The following is a 21,172-nucleotide window of genomic DNA, read 5'->3' on the forward strand; positions in this document are numbered from 1 at the left end:
TAAAAATAACGAGAAAGCCACACGCATTCCCGCTCTTCGGTGTTCTAATCCTATCGCATGCCATTGTGCCGTAGTGAAACGATTCTAGTCTGAATCCAAAAGTGCGCCGCCAGTACGCATGGCCAAAATCAGTTTCCATGGCGCGGAATGCAATGAAAACATTCGAATGAATATGCAAACACATTTGCATCAATTCCATAAGTTCGATTCTATCCGCGGCGGTACGTACATTGCGATGCAGTTTGTTGTGATTAAATAGGAAAAAAATTGCTCCTTCTGACCAAAATGGACATTTCCATAAAGCCGGTTTTTTCGTTTTCGCTCAACTATAAGGTGTTCGAAAAGTTGGTGACTTGCGGCAAGTACGATGGCATACATTCGTGTCTGACCGTGGTGACAAACGCCGATAAGGTAAGAGGCAACATTCCTGATGATGGCTGCGGTCTGGATATGTCTACAAGGTAGTACTTTATATGCACCGTGGTGATGTAGAACATTGGTATGACCACATTGATTTGAACCGACAGAGGTGATCAATCGTTCAACTATCGATGCGTTTCAATTACCTTTAGGTACACGCTGTTTGCCATGATGGCAAATATTTCTCGCTTAACTTTTCAAAAGGTCCTAAGTAACATTTTTTCATGAATTGTTAATCTTTTCAGTGATTTGTAACATTTTTTCATGAATTAATTTGAGTACTGCAATCAAAAGCTTTCATGTTGTTCTGTTGATTGCGCTATTCAAATTAATTCATGAAAAAAATGTTACTTAGGACCTTTTGAAAAGTTAGGCGAGAATTAATTTGAATAGCGCAATCAACAGGAAAACATGAAAGCTTTTGATTACAGTACTCAAATTAAATCATGAAAAAAATGTTACTTAGGTCCTTTTGAAAAGTTAAGCGAGATTTGTCTAAAGGCAGTAAATAAGTATTATAACGCTAGTGGCGCTGTAGTAATTTATGATGTTTTTCCAAATTAGACTTTAATAAGCTGTGTTTGCCTGTTTATGATGCATCATGTTGTAGGGAATGTTTCGTTTGGCCAACAACATCGGTTTGACATGTATAGTACCAGTACTTTGGTTGCTAGGCCGATGCAAACTAGATATTGGTCACGCGAATAGGAGCGACACTAGCAATCTTATACTTTTGCATCAACTACCTAACCACAACAATTAGACTGAACCAAATTTATGTTCATGTCGAATCAGCTTGCTTTGCCTGGAAGCTTTTGCAAACCTACCTAAAAGAATGATCCCTTATCCTTCGATTTTGTGCATCAGTTTTCGTTCCAAAGTGCTTTCGAATGTAAATAAGAATAACGCTACTATATACCTATATATGTAGTATCGTTGAACTCCAACTGCACTCACTCCAGTAAGAGCTTAAAATTTTTGCTATTTACTGGTATGAGTGGGTACCACCTATTTTCTTCCATAAATGTGTATCTTGGAGGCCACATTCCCTTTTTCTAACTAAAAAAAAAAAAAAATCCATTTACTTGTAATTTTCATAATTATCAACATTGTTTTTTTTTCTTAAATAGACAATTCTAATTTTACAATCCATATCCAATATCCATGCTTAATTACCATATTTGAAATCATTCCAATTCAACATTGAAATAAAATATTTTAATCCCGCATTCGATACGATTTTCTAATCCGATGCGATACTTTTACTTAGTCTCTGAGTAGATTGAAACGTGCGTGTATACCACGTTGTCTGAAAAAGTGGTACTTAAACCTTATTCTTCTTCTTATTGGCATTACATCCCCACACTGGGACAGAGCCGCCTCGCAGCTTAGTGTTCATTAAGCATTTCTACAGTTATTAACTACGAGGTTTCTAAGCCATGTTACCATTTTTGCATTCGTATATCATGAGGCTAGCACGATGATACTTTTATGCCTAGGAAGTCAAGACAATTTCCTGTCCGAAAATTGTCTAGACTGGCACCTGGAATCGAACCCAGCCACCCTCAGCATGGTCTTGCTTTGTAGCTGCGCATCTTACCGCACGGCTAAGGAGGGCCCCAAAACCATTTTGGTCAATTCGTTAAATCTTGGCAAGGGGTTTCTGGAGATATGCAAATTTTAATTTCGAGTATTCCGTGGATAACAGACTGGCCCAATTGTGTATGGTGAGAAAAAAGTTTTCGAAAAGTCGAATTCTAAGTAGCACAACCGCCCTGAAATGTGCCTTTGGGAGAGAAAATCAATCTCAGGGTCGGCACGCACTTGCTACGGGCGAACATACAACTAAACAAGCAACTTGAAACGCAAGCGGACCAACACAAGACCTTCAGGACCCTCTTCCAGAGAATTAAATCGACAACCACAGCAGAATAAGCTTAAACATCTATTTATTCTAAACTAGCAGACCCGACGAACTTTGTTTCGTCTAAAATTGATTTACTCTCTGCTTAGATCCCAAGTTGTGAAGAAATTTCTGTTTCATTTGTATGGGAGCCCCCCTTTCAGGAGGAGGGAGGGGTCTCTAACCATCTTAATAACCTTCCCCGGCCCAAAAAACCCCAGCATTCAAATTTTTACGCCGATCGGCTCAGTAGTTTCGGAGTCAATAAGGTTCAGACAGACAGAAATTCATTTTCATGTACATATAGATTTACAACATTAGGAAAACATAGCGTGGTAATCGGGAGAGATATAGAGAGAGGTGGTTAGCTGATAGGCGGTTACCTTTGCTGGAAACAGCTTTCCGTGTTGGATGCCAGGAGATCGTCTGGTCCACTCTTGGCGACTTCGTCTTTGTAACCAGTCGTTTCTAGATGTGTTAGATTTTCGCGGAATAAAGTGTAATAAATATATGTTATACAAAAACCAAGAAGAAATTTGAATATGCGCTAATTTGACATTTGAAAAACATCGGATGTTTGGGACATTTATGTGCTGGCATTTTAGGGTTCTTTAGATTCTTTAGATTAGGTAAATACAGTAGTTCATTGAATCTGATCCCGTCGGTAGGATTTGTTTGTTGATGGATTATATTATGGTTCTAGTTGAAAATCGAATTTCGAAGTTGCGAAAACCGATTTTATTCGCGTTCAACTAATAGTGCACCATTGCGCAACTAGTGCACATTGTTCGCAACCAGATGCGCAGTAATGAAACTTGCGACTAATAAGAGAAAAAATGATTTTCGTGAGTTCAACAATTTGGTTTTGAGCTGCACATATAATAACAAGTGTGCGATGGGTGAAAGATGATTAACTTCGGAACAAGGAGATATGAACCGGTTTTAGTAAGGATTTTTAAATTAAAGTGTGATTATCAATACACACAAAATAAAATTATTGATAATTTAATCTAATCTAATCTCACAAACAAAAAGTATTCGTCATGTTTTAATAGAGCTACTATAAAAACATGACGAACACTCATGTCCATCAGTATATGTATGTATTTGTGTATATGTATGTGTGTATAATGTAAATGTGTGTATGTGCGTTTGTGTGAGTGCGTGCGTGTTAAATTTACGGATTATCAAAACCTTACCTCTCCTCAATAAGTCTGACGCTGAACATGTTTGAGCATTTACATAGGCTTGATCGCAATATTAGCAAGGGTATTGCCCTTGATAACAATCGATCAGCCCTTGCAAGCACAAACTTGGGCACATCTTCCGGATCTGCAGCACTTTGTTATACACTACACATTTGTTTCGACCGCGGTCACTGCACTAGTTCTATTGTTTTACTTTTAGGTGAATCACCGCACAAAAGTAGAGCGCAAAAACCAACCGCACTGGAAGACGGTCGAAACGAGACTCCACAAAATAAAATTATTGATAAAATTAAAAATTAAAAGTAAAAGTTTAGGAGTGATTTTCAGTGAGACGTATGAAAATTTGAAATTTGCTTTTGAGAAGGAGTTGTTCCACAAATAACTATTTGCAGGTTACATTTTCGAAACTATGTGTTATGTTCAATGTTGTTGTGTTCCGAATTTTCTTCCTGATTGCAATAGTTGAATTTACAGAAAGCATGCAAACGCGATGCTCCTTGTATCTGAGTGTAGTGAAATCGAATGATACTGTGACATAAAATATCTGCAACACTGCGTGGAGTATATGTATTGTACTTTGAAGGAAATATTTCGATTAGATGAGCTTTGTTGATGGCCTGTGTTTCTGAAATTTGAAAGGGGTACTTTTTGAATGTTGTTGATCTTTCTGACGAAATGTTTAGGGTTGCGATTTCAGCGAGGAGCTCAATAAAGAGAGTTTTATTGTTTTAGTTAAGGATAGATCATAGTTCTGCGTGAAAAGACACCCGCGTTCAAGTGTTTCTTGCTTTGCGTTGGTGGGACGCCCGCAAGAAGAGTAGTGATATTGTGGATCGGAATGATCACAATTCTGCGTGGTGGGACGCCCGCATTCAATAGATTCTTCCTCTGCGTTGGTGGGACGCCCGCAAGAAGAATGGTGTTATTGTAGATCGGAATGGTCATAATTCTGCGTCGTGGGACGCCCGCATTCAATGTATTCTCCCTCTGCGTTGGTGGGACGCCCGCAAGAAGAGTAGTGATGTTGTGGATTGGAATGATCACAATTCTGTTTGGTGGGACGCCCGCATTCTGTAGATTCTTCCTCTGCGTTAGTAGGACGCCCGCAAGAAGAACGGTGTTATTGTGGATCGGAATGATCACAATACTGCATGGTGAGACGCCCGCATCCAATGTGTACTTCCTCTGCGATGGTGGGACGAACGCAAGAAGAATAATGTTATTGTGGATCGGAATGATCACAATTCTGCGTGGTGGGACGCCCGCATACAGTAGATTCTTTTTTGCGTTGGTGGGACGCCCGCAAGAATTATGTTTTTATCGTGGATTCGTGGTGCTCGAGGAGATTGATTGCATTGAGAAGGGATATCCGCCCATGGTTAAGAACAGTTTGTCGATACTGTTCCAGTTCGGTTTCTAGTATTTGTTGCTGGCTGTTTGACATTTATAGCTACACATTGAAATGTACGTGTGCTCAGGGAGAGTAAAGGTAGTATTAGTACTGATGATTTGTACCAGAAGCAAAAGATGGTTATTAAAAATGGTGTTTCCATTGCGAGTTGCCACTGCACAGGAGTGTCTTGAGAATTATTTTCCATATTTAGGCTGGGCAGCCATAGTGATGGTGTGTCCAGAGTGTTTTTCGATTATGAAGTTGGACGCTCGCTGTACAGTAATGCGCCGGAAGTGATCGTTTGATTCAATATGCCTTTTTGTGAGAGAGTAACCTCATCATTACTAGTATGTCGATGGAGTTGTTTTTCCTTTAAACATAGATGCCAGCCGTTTTTTAAAAGAAGAGGGGAGATGTGTGGCGTTAGACAGGCCTAAAAACATGAACAAGTCTAATATACTGTTCCTCAGTCACAGTCACAGTTCATCAGAGACACATTCGCAGTCAGTCAATCCCTCCTTCATCACGAGATGGGTCGCGTGTACAAGCCATGTAAACATGATGGGTGATTCATATGTGCGATGTTGAATTGCACACATGTACATATTGTTTTGAATTAATATCATATCAAAATTCTACATTTTATGAAATAATTTCAAATGAATCCCAGAAGATTTACGTAATCCTGAAGAGTCCATTTTTTTCCTCAAGAGTTCAAGAGTTGGAAAAAGCTACTGTAGCCGGAGATATTGGCAGTTGAATAATGCATTGATTTTTTAAGAACTAAAAAGTGTCTGGTTCTGATGCCTACATCTTGGTAACCATATGGCTTAGAGTACTGATATTCTGGGGTTTAATGCTCGAAAACATTAGCATTTAGTAGGTCAACCTCAATTACGAATCGGAGAAAGTCGATATTTTTATTTTTGGTCACCTGATTCCCCATTAGTGCTCCGGTGTGGTGACTCATCGGATTTTGGGTTCTAGTCAGCGGGCAAGCCCGCCGGACCTTACTAGCCGCTCATTTCTTAGGCTTTGGTCACCACTTCCGGGTGTGTGGCGTGGCAATTACGTCAGGCAAAACGACCACCAGCACGATGCTTGCAGAAACTAGCTAGCTGACAACGTCAGTTATTCGAGCCGCTTCCAGGGTACTGGTACTCCCCCGCAAAACGTGGCCAACTTGCTGCGACGGAGACAGGAAGTCCAATAACTTTAAACCAGTGCCCTTGGGGTCCGGGGCGGTACTGAATACACCGGGGTGACACGTGGCCCTCAGCGTAGGCTGGAAGTAGCCGATTCTTGACACTTTTTCACGATTGACGACAGTTTCCGTCAACCACTCCTCGGCACACGTAATTAGATTTTTCGTTTTAGCGTCCACACCGGGAATGTAGCCAAAATTTGGCGTCTATCGTTACATCTTCGTGTCTTCCCTTTTTCTCCCTAGTTGCTTCTTAACCGCACCAGAATCCAAAACTGCCTCCTCTTCTCTCATTTCTCCTTTTCTCCCTTCCTCTCTTATCTCTTGGTCCTTCGTTTTTCTCGATGCACATAATATCAACTTTTAAGATCTCATCTTACTTTCTATACGAGAAGTCACAATCTTTATTTTAAGTTAACGGTTTTTTATAGCAGAATAATTTATCTCAATCAGTTATTACAATTATCCATATGTATGTTTTTTTTGTTGCTGTTGTATAACAACTGTGTTTATATTGAATAAGTAGAAGTACATATATTAAATTTTAGAGAAAGAGAAATCAAGGAACTTTAATAGCTTTTATTACTTTTCAAAGCTGGAATTCAAAAATCAAATAAACTTGAATTCTCTTGCTAGCCTTAACTTACTACCCTGAACGCCCAGTGCAGGTTTTACTATTGTTCCAAGCCCTTGGTAACAAACTGGTGCATTTGATTTGAAGTTTGAATGGTGGTATTAGCCAAAATGCATAGGAAAATACACCTCCGTCACTGTTTCGTTCAGGAAATTGGTTCAGTTTGCCTAATTGAGCTCAGAATTGCTACAAAGACAATTGATTTGTCAAAGATCAATTCCACAGAACATTATACGTTTATTAAATGAACTTTCGTGCTGATTTCGGCAGAATTATAAGGAGTTGGGTTGTGCACTTTGGAATTCATTAATCGTCATGAAAAACGTGCGCATTCGACAACCTTTTGTTTCCTGGGCCAGTCTAGAGGATAATCGAATTTTGGACATACTCAAACTTCGGACGCTTCCGTCGAAATGTTTCATCAACCTGAATCGAGAGGATTCAAGGTTTGGGGTCGTACACTAATTAAGTAAGCAATTTTACTGGGACCTTCGAAAACACCACCCCCCCTCACCCCATGTAAGATTTTTTTCATACAAATGATTTTTTATGGCGCGTAAGAAAACGACGTTTACCGCGGGACAAGGAATTTTCGCACACGCAATTGAGGAAAACCTAACCAGCTTTGTCAATTCGTACACTTTTATTAGGCTTCATTCCTTCCTCACTTCACTTTCCTCCCACTTACGAACTAGCTAACCTCAACTGATTGGACCCCTTCTTCTTCCCCAACCACCTCTCTCCACTTCACTGCGTCCTTCCTCGTCTGATGCGTCTTTAACCGCAAGCTTCAGCCATGTCTGGCTACGTTCCGTGCTTTGGTTTGAGCCAAGGGCTCGTCGGCGGATAGCTGATAATCCAGTTGCGCCTCCTAGGCAACCGATGTGTCGACGGATCGGTCTTCGCCCAATAACGGTGCCGGAATGTACCCGTCGAGGGGGCTCTAGGACGGCGCAGGGCTTCACGGGAAACTGGGCACAAGCACGGCGTTGAAATTCACGGGAAAACAACGATGGAATCAACGGTAGAACAACGGGGTCCTGATATCCTGGTCTTATGGCTTTCAATATTGGTTGGTTTTCGAAAACTAATCACTCTACTTATCTTGTCTCTGTAGATTTCTTAACTCGTTCACGATTGCCGGGTAAGTGAACGAGCTATTGGTCATGCCCAAAGTTCATGACCCCCATCTCCGGTCATCGAAGCATGGCCGCTCTCAACTCCATATCCTGCGGCTCCTGGTAGTGGGCTGAAGAAGCTTTGTGGGTGGTTGGAGGCAGTTAATGAAGTTGCTCCTAATGGCTATCTACTTGTAAGCCAAGTAGGCCTACTGGGGGATAAACATTCGCTCCTCATACAAAAACTACCTATTATACATTTTACGCATATTCACTCAGAAAAATCTCAGTAATACGCATGATTAACAAAGCCGAACACTTACAGATATTTGAATTGAACAGAAGCCGGAAATTTTCATAAACTGCAAACATTTTACGCAATAACTCGCACATATTAAACACGGAGTGCAAAAATGAATAAACGTTGTGACTTAAAATGCGTTTTAACAAACTGTTTATAAATCAGAACGAACTTAAGCGTCCGAATTTTGCATTTGCACGGTATATGATAATTTCCATTCCGTTGCCAGAAAAAGTGGTACATGTACAGTTCGACTGGTTTGACCCATTAAAATAAGCTTATTTGCGCGAGACGAAGAAGAACATTGAACATTTTGAATTAGCGAAACCGATTAATTCCTTTGAAAACTAAACTCCATAATAAAGACAACATTGAGATTTTCAATCACTGAACAACGATATAGAAGTCAATAAATTGTATCGTTTAAATGTTAAATTTAATTGGTACCTAGTGTTACGATATTGATCTCTAAAGAAACATTATAGATTGCAACAACATTAAACAACTGACATCTTATTCCGTCCATTTAATCCTACTATCAGAGGGGTCCTCCTTAGCATAGTGGTAAGACGTTACAAAGCAAGACCATGCTGAGGGTGGCTGGGTTCGATTCTCGGTGCCGGTCTAGGCAATTTTGGATTGAAAATTGTCTCGATTTTCCTGGGCATGAAAGTATCATCATGTTAGCCTCATGATATATGAGCATGAGCATGATTGACCGCCCACGGTTGCTACTCCGTTATTGCCAGGTCAGCTGAAATTACACAGAGAACCAATAGATGATGTTTGGGACTAACATCTTCCTCAATGTGTAAAATCTGGTGACCCAAAATCAAGCAATACCAGCGCCGGCCGTGTCCGAATGCAGGTCAATTGGGGAATAGGTAGGAAAATGATGACGTGATACTCGCTTTGATGGAAGCCGACGAGTCATCTGCACTTCCACGAGAAATCACTGGGATGTTGGATATATGGGGTAGGAAGTGTAGCAGGGTTCGTTTTGGTAAACGATTTGCCGTGTGTAACGTGTAGTTTGATGAACACAATCGAACGCGCACTAGTTAATTGATTTATCGACCGCACTTAGCAGAACAACATATTTCGATGATCGCGCGATCACTCTGCGTTCTATTAGAAACACGATAGAACACGCACTATTTTTTATTTGTTAAATAATTTTATAACCCGCACAACACAGAGCCAAATATATCAATGATCGCGCGATCGTTCTGCTTATTAGAGGAAACCCGATCGGACGCGCACTAATGTTTCATTTGCTAATTAATTTATTCACCCACACAAAACACAACAAAATTATTCGAAGATCTGATGATCGTTCTGTATTTGTTAATTAAATTACTCATTCGCACAACGTAGAACAAAACATTTAGGTGATTTTGGGATCAATCTGCGCACCAGAAATTCCTACTATTACATTGATAGTTCAATATGTTTAAATATAATCACTGAAAAGAAAGACTGGCCTGCAATATTTTCAACATATAATTCACGGTATGAAAACGTACACTCAATTTTTATGCATCATAGAAAAGCAGTAAAATGCCAGTATGTTCAGAACTATTATCCTACCGTTTATCTGTCATTTCATGTTCTACTCTGTTTTTGAAAAAACAATTTGATATATTGGTTTGAAAGTGAAAATTTTTAAAGAATATTAATAAAAAAACTAGCATTTCTATCTAGGGAACAACTGCTCTGATTTTTTCTTGAATATCAGTTAATGAATGGATTTATAGAATTGCCTATGGAATTTACTACCGGTTTGTATAAAACACAGGAATTTTTGTGTTCAGGCGCTGTGAAGAGTATTTTAATTAGTCATTAATTGAGCGTTTTAGCATTTCAAAGCGTTTCATCAGATATTATGATAAGTGATGCTTTCCTGTATCGTAAAAATATGTAGCATCAAAAAGACAGTAGTCAAATCTTTGTTGTAATTTCTGGCCACCTGCTTTTTGAATTGACCTCATTTGATTCCCGTTTGAAAAATGTTTGAAAATGTGTTTACAGAGCCCGACGATTGCTCCAGATACTTTTTTTCAGGAAATATATCTCTGGTAGGCAGCATAAATCGAAACTAACTCCGACAATACGCTGTATTTTTCTCCTATCGTTAGAAGAGTTATAACACTACTCCACCAAATTCTATTCTCCGATGACGTATCTCGACCTTAACACAAACATGCTGTTCTTAGTGCCTTATATCTGACTTGAATTTAAACGAATCAAGTACGGCACAATGAAGACGGTTCCACTGTTGAGGTCGGAACACGCATCCGCATAGTCACTATCAAGTATATGCACTCAATCTCATCAACTTCACACGAATTATGAACATGAACATGAAATCGATTGGAACACAAATCAAACAATTATAAAAGCGAGATAGTGTCAATAACATATAGTGATAGTGAAAAATGAGAGATATGTCATTTTGTGAAATGTTTTTTTTCACAATCACAGGCAAAAAAATATGTAACTTCTTCCCCGGAACTATACAAAAAAGGCTAGATAGAAATCAGTAATATGATTATAGATACATAGACGACAACAAAGAAATACATCGATAATATGAATATATATATAAAGTAAAGGAAATGAAATTATACTTAATGATCTCCAAGGACAAACAGCAAGGGCCCGGGAATTGGAACTTGTTACAGATGTTTTGGGAAAAGTCCGCACACCAATGTGATTTCGAAGGCTTTCCCGGGCACGGTCCGCACGATGTCCAGAAAGGGCTCGATCAAACTCTGTCGCCATACATCACTCTTGGTTTTAACAGCACTTTGAACTCACTTCATCAAAACCTCCGTATGGGCATGACTTTTTCCAGACCTGTCTCCGATCCATTCTTGAAAACTGAATTGTTAGGTTTTGAAAACTTGATAGAAATGGCCGAATGTAAATTAGGGAAAAAAGTTGACAACAGAACCAATAATACGTCTGCTGCATTTCATGGCCTGCTCCAATCTCCATGTTAGCCTCATGATATATGAATGCAAAAACTGTACCTTGGCTTGACGAGGTTTCCATCACAGTTAATTACTGTAGAAGTGCTAAATGAACAGCTACGAGGCGGCAATGTCCTAGTGGGGGACGTAATGCCAATAAGAAGAAGAAGAAGCATCCAACTATCAGCCTAGGGTATAGTTACACCATCAAGCTGACTTTCAACATATTGATGTTGAACAGTTTAGAAAATGACATTTATCTAAAATTTGGTAGAGCTATCATACTTGAATGAGATAACATACTTAAATTTTAGACTTTTGTTAACTAGTACTAGTACTATTGGCCAATAACTTTCAACTAATAGCTTTGTAAATGCTGAACGTTTTTAAAATTCGTGAATTGATATTGACGTGTATTTGCTTAGAATTTAGTTCTATGTCGCGCGTGTTTGGCGATGAATGGGTTTCGTGTCACGCGGAAATGGCGCGGATTTGATTTTAGTCGCCGCGGAAAATATTACAGGGATATATTATTATCATTATGAAACATATGTAGTTTGATATCGGTGGTTTCATTGTTAAAAAGTCTTGTACAGCATCATCTCAGGTATCCTTTAGCATTATCGGAGGTATCCCCACATTGAGAGCCACTGTCGTCACATGGTGCGCAAAACGAATGATCGTTCTTTCCCCCATAGATACTGATCCACACACCACACAAACGGTACGGCTTACAAAACTCGAAGCTTTCCATATCGGAAATCAAGAATGACATCGCCATGCTGAACATGAACTTCCCTATCCGGGCCATCATCGCCGGAAAGCTGAAAAGGGACGACGATCGGGATATTTTGGTGATTGGAAGCTCTTCTCATCTTCTTGGTATGCTTCGCTCAATTGAATTGGGAAATCTCCATGAAAAACCAGAAGAAGCAATCAAATCGTGATTTTTTTCAACGTCCAGTTTGTTCTACGAATTATTTATTTGAAAAAAATCTCGGTTTTATTGCTTTTGCCTTTCCTGGAGTTTTTTCATTGCTTTTCAACTTATTTTTCTATGGACCAAATACCAAATGTATTATTTTTTCCACAGCCTATCACGTTGACGAAAACTACAATCTATTCCAGCGTGATTTTCCTGAAGGTGTTCGATCACTCCTGATCGGGTCGCTCGGTGGGTATGCAGGAAACACGTTGATCGTAGGAGGAAATGGTGAGTACGCATAAATACCTTTCCTAAAGGGCACGCCGCATGCAATTTTGAGAAAATCAGGCAATTGCCTGATCTGGCCAATTCCTTAACAAAGCCAGGTTCCCATGAACGAAGGTTCATGTATAGTAAATGTGTACACAAATTATTGTATTTCCATCTGTATGGCTTGGACTTGGACTCATGAAGTTGTCACGACATTGGTTTAGATAGAAGCTAGTCGACATTGAATTCAGAAACCGTTTCCTTAAGGCCACTTTGTCTAGCGAAAGGTTCCTTTTTACCGCCAGACACCGCTCCACCGTCAACTTGTTTTTATTTGAAAGGATCATTTCTGTTGGGGCTGCTGTCTAATCTCGCTGGTCTAGTCGCTTTATTGATCCCATGGTTATCTATGCGTACCTTGCGGGATGCAGGAAGGTCATGCGAGGGTTTCAAAATGTCGTGTTTAGAGCCAGCCATTGGATCTACAGGGTCGAAAACCGATGCAATAACTAACTCACATTCATGAATTCATTTTAGCAGCAACTCAACATAAGGCCATTCACATAAACGTGGTTTACAGTCGCTCAAAAGCCACACTGTAGAAAATCCTTTATCTTAATCGCGAGAGAAGGGGTGAAACTCAATTTTAGATCAGAGTTATCGGTAGTGGTGAACTTTTCTTGACACCTTAAAATGCCTTCAAGCTAAACCGTTACGTGCACTCTATGGTATACTAGCTGTATGTACCCGGCCTTGTCCGAGATTGCCAGTTTGATTTTCCGCAGCGTTTGGAATTGCCAATTTGATTTCGCTAAAGCCAGTTGCTAATCGATAACCCCCGTGTTTTGTTGTTGATTCTTCCTCAATTGATGGGAAGATAAAAGATTGGTTGAAGAACATCCAATGATTAAAAGATGGTAGATATCACCTTTAAGAACATTAATTCCGACAAATAAATTCTTGTTATATTCTAGGAAATTATATTACTGAGAAAAAATGTTCACCGAAACTGTCATATTCGGAGAAGTGTAATTTTCGAGAAATTGTATTTTTTAGGGAAATGTCATATTCGGGGAATTTTCATATTCGGGGAAATGTTACAATTATTTTTAAAGAAATTGTCATTTTTGGGGAAACGAACGTTATATTCGGGGCCCTCCTTAGCCGTACGGTAAGACGCGCGGCTACAAAGCAAGACCATGCTGAGAGTGGCTGGGTTCGATTCCCGGTGCCGGTCTGGGCAATTTTCAGATTGGAAATTGTCTCGACTTCTCTGGGCATAAAAGTATCATCGTGCTAGCCTCATGATAATACAAATGCAAAAATGGTAACCTGGCTTAGAAACCTCACAGTTTATAACTGTGGAAGTGCTTAATGGACACTAAGCTGCGAGGCGGCTCTGTCCCAGTGTGGGGATGTAATGCCAATAAGAAGAAGAAGAAGAAGAACGTTATATTCGGGGAAATGTCACGTTCGAGAAAATGACATTTTCGGGGAAATATCATATTTGCGGATTTTTTTGAGGAATGGTATATCCGAGGAATTTTTATTTTCGGGCGAAACGTCATTTCCGAAGAAATGTTTTCAAGGATATGATAATAATGTTACAAAAGATCGTTAACTAACGTTACATCCCGTAAATCCTCCCCCTTTTTCCAATGACTCTCTCAACCCCTTTGTTATCTTCCCCTGGAGATAGAGAATGTGTGTTGCAAATCTGGTTGAAATCTGACCTGGGGGTTAACAGTTATCCTGATTTTTTCGTATTTTAAAGAGTTCCTCTCCTACACCCCTTCCCCCTTTTTACAATGACCTTTCCTCCCCCTTTGTTATCTATCTAACTGGGAAAAGAAAATGTGTGTTTCAAATTTGGTTGAAATCGGACCTGGGGGTTCAAAGTTACAATGAAATGTTCGTTTTCTGAAGAAGATCTCTCCACCTTACCCTCCCCCTCTTCCCAATGACCATCTCATTCTCTTTGTTATCTTCTCCTTAGGATACAGAATATGTGTACCAAATTCGGTTGCAATTGGTTCTGAGGTTCAGAAGTTACACTGAATTTCCCGTTTTTTTTATCAATACCCCTTTCTTTCAACCCGTCCCCTATTTTCCAAATTAGCCTGCAATATGATCGGCTCCTTATAGTGAATATGTGTACAAAATTTGGTTGAAATCGGTCCTGGGGGTTGGGAGTTACACTGAATTGCTCTTTTTCCAAAGACATCACAAAGACATTCTGACATTCCAAAGACATTCCGTCCTTTCCCAATGACCATCCCTCCCCTTTTGTTATCTACTCCTTAGGATAAAGGATGTGTGTACAGAATTTGGTTGGAATCGGTCCAGGGGTTCAGTAGTTTCATCAAATTGCCCGTTTTATGAATAATACCCCCCCCCCTTTTCCCAAATTACCATCCATATGATCGTCTCTTCATAGTGAATATGTGTACAAAATTTGGTTGAAATCGGTCTGTTGAGTTGAAAGTTACACAGAATTGATCGTTTTCAAACCAAAACCCCTCCCACCCCCTTTGTTAACTTCCCCTAAGGATAGAGAATGTGTGTACCAAATTTGGTTGAAATCGGCCAAGTGGGTCAGAGGTAGTTAGCGATCATACACTCAAAAATATTGTAACGTTAAATGTACGTGAATGTGCACTTAAATTGGAAAATTATTCGAAATCATGATTGTATATGCGGCAGATATAAATCACAGAACAGCATATGCCTTCTATGTAATATTTGAATGTAGTTTACTTAACTGTCATGTTCAAACTACGTGAATCAGCATGCATCACAGCACTCAAAAATACGTGATTTTCCTGAGCGAAAATTTAAAGTGAAAAGATAACATGGCTGAACTGATTCTTCAACAGTTCTCGTTATTTGTGGAAGATTTTAAAGCGTAGGAAAACAATCAACTTATTGTTGAACTTTAATTAATTTATTTGTTGTTTGTAATAGGAACGTTTGTCTTTCTAATTAAGAGACCATGCACAAGAAGCCGGAATCGCGGAAGGCGAGAGTGGATAGCAGCTGAAACCCCATCAGCAGAAGTCGAGAACACATTCCTATATGAGTGACCAGCGGCCATTACAGGAAGCAACAGAAGAAATGTTGTACTCAGCAGCGAGCTTCATGGCAAAGTCAGTTGCAAATCCGGCTCGATTTAGGGAGCTATCGGAGCTGATGCGGCAGCATCGATTCTGGCCACATCAGACTAGTTGTCCAATTAAACCGACAGCTTTATTCATATCCGCTAAATCCGCATAAAAACAGCCACGTCAAGCCTCTCCTCTCAGACTTGATCGATCCGCATCGATACAATCGGTAGAACTCAGTTTGTACCACTCAATGTATGAACAGGCAAATTAGCATCAACCATTCGCCCCTAGCTAATCCATTGTTAAACATTTTTTCAATAAATATGTTCTTATTTTCTTTTAAACAAAAACTTGTGAATTTTCTTTACTTCTGAATATTTTAAAGGGATACATAATATCGTATAATAAAACATAATACATTTCATAATAATATCTGCACAAAAATCCATTATCCTTTATTTGAAAATACAATCAATCAAAGGGGATTGTAAGCCCCTGGCTGCTCAATGGGAAAATTGTGGTTTGGGAACCTCGAGCACGGGGTCGCTTATTTTGAAATGCAACGTCACAAACCCTTGCAACACTCCTTCGCCACTCACCTGTCAGAAGTTGGATTCTGTACATCAGTTGTCACTTTCGAGTTCTGAGGCTGAGTTCCTGCAACCAAAGTGGACAAGATCAAGAACTTATTTTCTTACAGCGGACCAGATAGCTTAAGGTCTGGATCCCTCGTTTAAGGTAAAAATCGCAAGATATTCAAAACTGTATACCATACATGGAAGTGAGTCTTCGAATAAGGCCAACTACCAATTACATTGCTTACATCCTATTTATTGACCCTCGCAGAGGAATAATCAAAAGAGAGGTGGAATGACATTTTTAGGTGTACTTGCGGTTTGATTACAGCTGTTCACGTTGGCTAGCTTTCGATGACGTCGTTGGAGGGCCCTCGTTTGGTCGATGTTCTTCGGCGGTAGTTCCATCCGGCGTTTGGGACCGATGAGTCCAGCAGCTCCCAATGCATTGGCTCCCTTGAGCGGCTTTGGATGTCCGACGTCCGACTGGTATGGCGATGGACGGATGATCACCAGGCGATCGGTTGATCCGGAATGGCCACGGGTGGTTTGTGGCTGGATGATTTTGGCACGGGACGGCTTGACTCCCTTGAGCTGCGTCGAGCGTCCGGCGGCTGGTCGGAATGGTGGCCACGTGTGGGTTGGCTGGAGGTATTCGATGCGAGAAGGACGACTTGGCTCCCTTGAGCGGCTTCGTGCGTCCGGCGGCTGGCCGGAATGGTGGCCTCGTGAGGGTTGGCTGGCTGAATTCGGTACGACGATTTGGCTCCGGATTATCGTTCCGGCCGGAAATGTCTCCGAGTCCACTAAGGTGGCCGAAGATGCGATACAGTGATTGATGGTCGTCTCTAAGCCGAGTCACGTGTCTGTCCGAGCTGTCAATATTACCAAGATGGCGTAAAAATAACCGTTCCTTCACGATTGCTGCCTTCTGATCCTCTATGCCACCCAAAATGGCGGTCTGTAGAGTACTGCGTAGAACGGAACCACTCCGAGCGGTCGAAATAAAAAGAAAAGGCCCAATGGACCTTTTCTTGTAGTTTGCCGTCTTTTTTTTATAACCTCTTAGTGGATTTCTTTTTCTCAAGGCCTATTATTTACAAGCCGTACTAATAACTTTTAGGGAACAACTTTTTTAATCTGTACTGTATACGTTTTTGTTTTAATTTTAACTAACACGACGCGCACTTTCACCATCAGTAGCTGCGGACAGAAAGAAAGTTCGCTCCAAAAATCGTGGCTATTTATCTTCGATAGGTAAAAAAAAACCTCCAACACGAAATTTGACAACTATCTAACTCTTCGGCTCAAAGTTTGGCCACACTTCCAAAAAAGATTTAGGTCAACTTCTGAGTCTTCGAGTTACCTCTACCTTAACCCATACCGCTGCAAATGAGTGTGAGTGTGAGTGCTTGGCACGAATGCACTTCAAAGTAAACGGACAGCTCTGCGCATTTTTTCTGACAACTAAGGATGCGGCCACCAGTGAGGCTGTCAGTTTGAATTAATAGGGTGGACCATGGAATTAGGTTCTCACTGGCAGGGGTGACGTTTAAGAAGGAAAGTTGTGGAGGAGCCACAAAATTACAAATTTGGGACCAACGGTTACAATTACCCCATCCTCCCAGTTCAAGAAGAATGCAATTCATTCTTCTTGACTAAGCAAGAGGTGTACGCATAGTGAACATTCAAATCAACATCAAATTTGTTTTATTCCAAAAACAAGATGTGTTGTATTAATATGTTTGGCAACACTGTGCCTCAGGAGTAACTCTTTCACTCATTTGGAAAGACAGCATACATAAGTCACTCACCAACACAAAAACTCATAATGTGTCAACGCTTAATCAAAACAAACAAATTTAACAGCAAGAAGGGCAGCGAATTTGGAAAGAAGTTTTCTTCTCCGGTAAGTAGCATTTTAATTTAATATGAATCTAGTTTGAATGAATTATTTCATTGTGTGTTCCATAAAGAATTTGTGCGCACATTCTACAGGTGCTTTGGTATTTTATCAGTTGAGGTACCATTCGTATTAGTTGTCATTCACAGCCTGTCATGAGGAACAAACAATGAAACGAGTCATTCTTGGATTTGGATCTGGGTTGAGTTCGTTTTTCGAGCGTGTTATGGTTTTCGATTGCATGACTGATATTTTTGTTTTCTTTTTTATTTACAGATATAACTGTATTCCCTCAGCTTCGGCCGCAGCTGTTTTCAGGAGAGTTTTATTTGATACGTATCATTTAAATGTTAAGTTGAAACGATTTTTTCTTTGTTTATGTTTTATTTTCAGAGATTTCCGGGCTTCAGATCTGCCGCTGAGAAAATCCCTATAGATTTCCGTTTTCGTCGGCCAGCTCATAAGCAGAAGAACCAACACGGGCAAGGATAGTGCATGGCAAGTAGCAAGGACCTAATTTGGCGTTGTAGCTGTTAGGAGCGGAGGATTGACGGAAGTTCCGTTTGAAAACTCTTTGACCAACCGAGAAAGTCGGTGCAAATGACTTATGCCTGAGATTGTAAGCTTGTGAATGCCTGTCAAACTGTTTCTTCAGATTTTTGTGCACCAAATCAAAAATAGACTGATCCATCTGCAGTTTTCTTTCAATCCGTTCACCATCCGAAAGTTCGTCGATGTCCCTGTCTAAACGGTGCTCATCTCCTCGGCTCACGATTTCGTGACCGAAAAGTATACGGTAAGGGCTAAATCCGGTAGCTCCATGAGGAGTAGTATTAATGGCATATTCGATTTCAGGAACACGAGTGTCCCATTGCCTTTGATCAGACCTCGCATATGTCCTAATACAGGCATTAATGGTACGATTCAAGCGTTCCACTGGGTTAGCCTGACTGTGGTGTCTAGGGTTCGTCCAGTGTTGGATATGGAATTTGTGCAAAAGATCCTTGAATTGGGTGGACAGAAAAGTGGACGCATTGTCCGACATAAGGTATTCTGGTGCGGAATACCTCCGGAACCAACTGGTTTCCAGGATTTCGCACACTAGGGGTGCCGTGATTTTTCGCACAGGCGTGAGAAGACAAAATTTGGAGAATACGTCCATTACTACGAATAGGTGTGAGTTTCCTGTTTTGCTTCTGGGTAATGACTGTATAAAGTCTATGGCGATCATTTGAAACGGCTTCGTAGCGATCCTGGGGGAACCAACCGCAGGATGTTGCGACTGGTTAGAGGGTTTACTTTCGTGACACACAGTGCATTTACGGATATGGGTACGAACATCGTTTGCAAGGTTGGGCCAATAGTACTTCTTCTTAATCCTGGCAATCGTTTTGTCCGTTCCGAGATGTAGAGCATCGTCGTGCTCCTCTACAAGGACATTTTCACGCATTTCGTTAGGGACACAGACCTTCCACTCGAAGTGGTAGTCCAGTGTGTCACTTTGGGTGGATACAAACTTTTCTAGAATTCCATTTTCTAAGCGGAAATCTTTATACTTTTCGGGATCGTCCGTGACTTTTTGGAGCAACTTTGTGTACCAGTCTGTTCTCTGCCTATTTAGTGACAGAACTTCTACGGATCGTGAGAGCGTATCAGGCACGACGTTGTCTACTCCTCGCCGATGCTTGATAAGCATATCATGCCGTTGGAGTTCTATACTCCACCGACAAAGCCTAGAGGAGGTACGCCAGCTACTGCGGAGGATGTAGGTAAGGGCCGAGGCATCGGTTATCACCGTGAACCTCGATCCCTCGACATAGCACCGGAACTTTTCCACAGATTTTAGAACGGCTAATGCCTCCTTTTCTGTGGCAAAGTACCTTTGTTCAGGACCGGTTAATTTTTGGGAATAATAGGCTATTGGCTGTTCTGTTCCTTCCACGTCTTGGGTCAAAACCCCGGCGATTGCCGTATCACTGGCGTCGCAGTGTATGCAAAAGGGTTTACTAAAGTCGGGGTTAGCGAGTATTGGGGCGCTAATAAGCAGCTCCTTGATTCTGGTAAACGCTATTTCGGCGTCCTCATTCCACCTGATGGACTTGGGCTTGTCCTTCAATAAATCCGTTAATGGGCGCACAACTTCACTAAAACTGGCAATGAAGCGCCGGTAATAGTTACACATTCCCAAGAAGCGCCGTAAAGCCCGAATGCTATGCGGACGTTCGATATTGATAATCGCTTCTACTCGGTCTGGATTTGGTTTCAGACCTTGATTAGTGAGGATGTAACCGAGGTACGGGAGCTCGGAGAGACAAAATTTGGATTTTTGAATATTGATGGACAAATTTGCCCTGTTTAGTCGTGCTGCAACTTCGGCTAGCAATCGGATGTGGTGGTCGAAAGTCTCACTTACGACGATTATATCGTCCAAGTAGACAAAAACGTGGGGTTCGAGCTCACCCGCCCCCAATACCCTGTCCATTAGCCGCGAAAGTGTCGCTGGGCTATTGACAAGCCCAAAGGGCATGCGAGTAAACTGAAATAACCCACGACCAAGTACCGAGAAGGCGGTGTACTTTTTTGATTTTGGGTGGAGGGAGATTTGTAGAAAGGCTTTAGACAAATCAATAGTGGAAATGAATTTGCATGGACCTACTCGGCTAAGGATTCTGTCCGCATGGGGTAACGGATATGAATCCCTGACCGTACGCTCGTTCAATTTACGAGCGTCTAAGCATAGGCGGACTGTATTATCTGGCTTGTCCACCGGAACAAGCCTCAGTGCCCAATTGCTATACGAACGTTCGATAATGCCAGCCTCGAGCATACTATCAAGTTCGTTATTGATCTGCTCCTGTCGTTTCGGAGACGTTGGGAACGGGTTAATGCGGACAGGAACCAATTGCTTAGCTTCGTCTGTCAATTCAATTCGATGACAGATCAGGGGAGTTGTTTCCAACTGACCTTCAACCGCTACTTTAAATTGATCTTTGACCAATTCTAGCGCGTGACTTTGTTCGTCAGTCAATGGCCGGTCTTCTTGGACATTTTGTATTTCTTCGACCGCCACGGATTGAACACTGGGAACAATCCCAAATGCCTTCCAGAAGTCAGTTCCTAGCAGGAGGCGTCTCCTCAAATCTGGAACTACTAATGCCTCAATTAATTTCGTTTGGCCATTAAAGGACACGGGGAGATTGACGAAACCAGTAACCTCAAGCTTTTGCCCACTGGCCGTT

General features: G+C 41.0%; 1 pseudogene; it reads left to right on the top strand.

The window, feature by feature from the left end:
- The first annotated feature begins 256 nt into the window (after positions 1-256).
- The window catches only part of LOC134216052 (Bardet-Biedl syndrome 2 protein homolog), a 73,166-nt pseudogene continuing 52,250 nt past the window's right edge, over positions 257-21,172 (top strand).

Source organism: Armigeres subalbatus, chromosome 2, assembly GCF_024139115.2.
Source record: "Armigeres subalbatus isolate Guangzhou_Male chromosome 2, GZ_Asu_2, whole genome shotgun sequence".
NCBI classification, from domain to species: domain Eukaryota; kingdom Metazoa; phylum Arthropoda; class Insecta; order Diptera; family Culicidae; genus Armigeres; species Armigeres subalbatus.